Source organism: Cebus imitator, unplaced genomic scaffold (genome assembly GCF_001604975.1).
Source record: "Cebus imitator isolate Cc_AM_T3 unplaced genomic scaffold, Cebus_imitator-1.0 Scaffold42, whole genome shotgun sequence".
Taxonomy (NCBI): Eukaryota; Metazoa; Chordata; class Mammalia; order Primates; family Cebidae; genus Cebus; species Cebus imitator.
In genome coordinates this window covers 11,392,591-11,397,572 of record NW_016107357.1, presented here as the reverse complement: position 1 = coordinate 11,397,572, position 4,982 = coordinate 11,392,591, and the positions used below count along the sequence as shown (strand labels likewise).

The window sequence follows — 4,982 nt, the reverse complement described above, 5'->3', positions numbered from 1 at the left end:
CCTCCCCCATCACCCTTTCCCCGATCGCCACTTCTCCCATCACCACTCCCCCATCGCCCCTTCTCCCATCACCCCTTCTCTCATCACCACTCCCCCATCTCCCCTTCTCTCATCACTTCTGTTCCCATCACCACTCCCACATCACCCCTTCTTCTATCACCACTCCATCACTTCTCCCATCACCCCTTCTCCCATCACCACTCCATCACCATTTCCCCATCACCCCTGTTCTTATCATCAGTCTCCCATCACCCCTTCTCCCATTGCCCATTCTCCAATGACCACTCCCCCATCGCTCCTTCTCCCATCACCATTCCCCATCACCCCTTCTCCCATCATCACTCTCTCATCACCCCTTCTCCCATCGCCCCTTCTCCCGTCACCCCTCTCCCATCACCCCTTCTTCTACCATTATCCCTTCTCCCATCACCACTCCCCCCTCATCCCTTCTCCCATCACCCATTTTCCCATCATCACTCCATCACCCCTTCTCCCATCACCCCTTCTCCCATCACCACTCCCCCATCACCCCTTCCCGCATCGCCACTCCCCCATCACCCCTTCTCCCATCACCCCTTCTATCTCCACTCCCCCATCACCACACCCTCATCACCCCTTCCCACATCACCACTCCTTCATCACTCCTGTTCCCATCACCACTACCCCATCACCCCTTCTGCCTTCTCCCCTCCCCCATCACCAGTCCCAAATCACCAGTCCCAAATCACCACTCTTCCATCGCCCCTTATCCCATCACCATTCCCCCATCATCCCTTCTCCCATCACCACTCCCCCATCACCCCTTCTCCCATCTCCCCTCCCCCATCACCAGTCCCAAATCACCACTCCTCCATCGCCCCTTCTCCCATCACCCCTTCTCCCATCACCACTTCTCCCATTGCCCCTTCTCCCATCACTACTCCCCCATTGCCCCTTCTCCCATCACCACTGCCCCATCACCCCTTACCCCATCAATGCTCCCCCAACCCACCACTCCCCCATTCCTGTTCTGCCCATGAATGCTCCTCCATCAAGGCTTCCTCTGTCAGGGCTCCCCCACTCACCACTTACCACACTTGCCACTCCCCCATCAATGCCTCCCCCATCACAGCTCACCCCACTCACCACTCCTCCCCACTCACCACTCCCCATCACAGCTTACCTACTCACAGTTCCCCCCACTTACCGCTCCGCACACTCACATCTCCCCCTACGCACAGCTCCCCGCAAGGCTGCAGTGAGCTATGATCACACCACTGCACTCCAGTGTGGGTGACTCTCTCTGAAAAAAATATGAAAAGGAGGCTGGGCATGGTGACTCATGCCTGTCATCCCAGCACTTTAAGAGGCCACGGCAGGTGGATCACCTGAGGTCAGGAGTTTGAGACAAGCCTGGCCAACATAGCGAAACCCCGTCCCTACTAAGGAACAAAAATTTTAGCAGGGCATCGTGGTAGATACCCGTAATCCCAGCTACTTAGGAGGCTGAGGCAGGAGAATTAATCGCTTGAGCCCAGGAGGTGGAGGTTGCAGTGAGCCGAGATCCCACCACTGCACTCCAGCCTGGGCAACGTGAGTAAAAATCTGTCTTAAAAAAAAAAAGGAGGAGAAGAAAGGAAAGAAATATAAATTCTCAATCACGCGCCAGTCCTGCTGAATCAGAAACCTGGGGGCTGGGCCCTGAGACTCTGTTTTAAAAAGCCCTCCTGGAGACGCTACTGTGCGCTGAAGTTGGGGAAGCACTGGTTTGGTTTCCAGCCTAGCTGAGGAGGCATAAAGTGTGGTTCCCAGGCTAGGGGGTTGGCCCAAATACCCACCTGCTTCCTTAAGGAGTTAGCACAAGCAAAGCAATTAAGCGCTTGAAATTCTTCAAAAGGAAGAATTTGTACTGAAGTGATTTCTTCCTGTTTACAGACACAGGGTCTCACTCTTTCACTAGGCTGGAGTGCAGTGGCGCAGTGGCACAGTCACAGCTCGCTGCAGCCTCAAACTCCTAGGCTCAAGTGATCCTCCCACCTGGGCCACCCAAGGAGCTGGGCCACAGGTGCACACCACCACACCTGGCTTTTTTTTGGTAGCAATAGGGTCTCACTATGTTGCCAAGGCTGGCCTTGAACTCCTGGGCTCAAGTGATCTTCCTGCCTCAGCCTCCCAAAGTGCTGGGATTATAGATGTGAGCCACTGCCTCAGACCTAAAATGACTCCTTAAACACACTTGTTATTTCTATTTCCTGGCCCTTCAGGTGATGTGGAGAAGTGTGGCCCAGCCTGTCATGTTATTCATCACCCAAATCTTTCATCCAGGAGAAGAACAGAGAGGTTAGAGGTGTGTGTTTAGGTGGATTACATTTTTTCTAAAGTGCGGAGAAGGACCCAGCGGCCTCAGCCCCAAGCTCAGCATCCCGGAGGGATTCTATTTTCCAGGTAACTGCGCAGATCAAGGCCTGAGTCTTCACCCCCATGAGCTCTCACTGTCCGCTCTGAATACTCTCTGCAACCCTTATTCATTTTTTTACCTACTTTGATTTTTAAAATAAGTCTGTCACTCAGAGTCTTCTAAACTAAAAAATTCCAAATGGAAACTAGACGTGCAGAGCCACTAAGTTAAAGGCCTTCCAGCAGCAGAAGTGGGGATGGTTTTTCATACGAAGCAGGCCATGGTAAAGGGGGAGTGAGAGTCTCACTGCGGGAAGTAGAAAAGTTCCTTTTAAAGTTTCCTTTCTTGCTAAAGAATCAGTGTGCTAATAACTTTGTGAAGCTCTATCCTATGTAGCTGTTAGACATGCCATGCTTACAAGCATGTAGTACATTCTATGTCCTTGTACTTTTTAACCAAGGTATCTGCTAGACTTGCTCACAGGCATGTCCCAGCTCTCCATTGCTTGTACCTGTTTAGAAAAGTTTTAAGTTATTAGCCAGTCGGGTTTTAGATTGTGAGGTCTGGCTCCAGCCAATGGAGATCAGACACAGCAGTAATGACAACCCCAAATGCCTAAGGGATAAATTTGTGTATTTTCCTTTATTCACCGTACTCTCGTGGCATGATGGCTAGCGAGGGTACCCTTCCTGCAGTCCAGGAAGTAAAAACTGCATTGCCGAAAGATGCTTGTTTCAGTGCTAATTTTACTTTGTGGCACCGAGCATCTATTTCCAACACTCACCATCCCATGGCCCTAATTTTGTGAATATTATTTCCCCATTTAACTGACCAGGAAACTAATCAGAGAGAGTCAGATGGCGAGACCGCGGTCATGTAACAGGGTCCACATCCAAGCCATGAAGCATCCGAGGGCACAGGAATAGAGGACTCGAGGCCATGACCCAAACAGTCCGGCCCCAGAACCATAACCTGAGCCCTACCCACTACTGCTGCTCCAGCCCACCACGCAACTCAGTAATAACCCTTTGGTATGAAGTGTGGGCAATCCGTATTGTCTACTGGGGGCTGTGAAACCAGCCATGGGCTGTACTAAGTGCCTTGTGCCTCCTCAAAGTGTGGTTCCTGTGCCAGCTGCATCAGCATCACCTGAGAGTCATTAGAACTATAAACTTCCACCTGGCACAGTGGCTCATGCCTATAATCCCAACACTTTGGGAGGCCAAAGTGGGTAATTGCTTGTGGTTAGGAGTTTGAGACCACCCTGGGCAACACAGTGAAACCCAGTGTCTACAAGAAATAAAAAAAATTAGCCGGGCATGGTGCTGTGCGCCTGTAGTCCCAAGCTACTCAGGAGGCTGAGGTGGGTGGACTGCTTAAAGTCTGGGAGTTCAAGGCTGCAATGAGCTATGATCACATCATTGTACTCCAGCGTGCGTGACTGTCTCTAAAAAAAATGAAGAGGTTGGGGACAGTGGCTCATGATGCCTGTAATCCCAGCAGTTTGGGAGGCCAAGGCAGGTGGATCACCTGAGGTCAGGAGTTCAAGACCAGCCTGGCCAACATGGTGAAACCCCATCTCTACTAAAATACAAAAATTAGCCAGGTGCGGTGGTGGGCACCTGTAATACAAGTGACTTGGGAGAATGAGGCAAGAGAATGGCTTGAACCCAGGAGGCGGAGGTTGCAGTGAATCAAGATTGTATCACTGCACTCCAGCCTAGGCAACAAGGGCGAAACTCTGTCTCAAAAAAAAAAAAAAAAAAAAGAAGGAGAAGAAAAGAAATATAAATTCTCAAATCCCACCCCAGTCCTGCTGAATCAGAAAGTTTAGAGCTGGGCCCTGGGACTCTGTTTTAACAAGCCCTCCTGGAGACTCTGCTGTGCACTGAAGTTGGGGAAACAATGGTTTGGTTTCTAACCCAGCTGTACCTTCTGATCCTTGGGTAGCTCTGCAAACCCAGCAGGGCTTAGCTCCATGGATTGCAGGTGGGCATCTGTTGTTACTATTGTTAACTCCCACTGTAATATGCAGCACGCTTTGAGAAACACAAGTGTCATACGAAGAACAGGGCTTTGAAGTTCAAGAGCTGGGTTCAAATTCTCGTTCTGACATGACTCAAATTTGTCCTAAGCTTTCTAAGTCCTACTTGGTCCATCTGTTGAAAGGTGGAAGTGAGCCCTAAATGAGAAGCTGGCATCATTCCTGGAGCACTGCAGGTGCCCAGTGAACATTAGCTCTCATCTCCTTCTAAACTCCCAGCACAAGAAGCACAGCTCCCCAGCTGATGCCAGAACACGCATCGGGAGTGTCAGAAGGAGGACGCAGACACTGGGATGGGACCTGCAGGCCAGATTCCACATCGTCAGCCCTACAATCGTGGGTTTCTCTCAAACACCTGAAGTGCAAACAGCCTCAAAATCCCTGGTGCAGGCTGCTGTGGGAGTGGGAGGGAAACAGCAGCTACCCATGCCAACCCTCAGCTCAGCCTTCTGCCCCAGGGCCAGAAGCTTCTGGAGAGTTCACTGGACCCTCACTGTCCCATCAGCCCCAGCCTCTCAGGTCCTTCCCAGATGTCCCCACCTGAACCAGCGTCCACATCCC

General features: G+C 51.3%; 1 long non-coding RNA gene across 2 annotated transcripts in view; it reads left to right on the top strand.

Annotated features, from left to right (window-relative positions):
- The window catches only part of LOC108302779, a 31,344-nt gene extending 28,414 nt beyond the window's left edge, over positions 1-2,930 (top strand). For both annotated transcript variants that reach the window (XR_005199807.1, XR_005199808.1), the window contains exon 4: positions 2,244-2,930. This is a non-coding gene — a long non-coding RNA (uncharacterized LOC108302779). The remainder of the gene's footprint in view (positions 1-2,243) is intronic.
- The last annotated feature ends 2,052 nt before the right edge of the window (positions 2,931-4,982 follow it).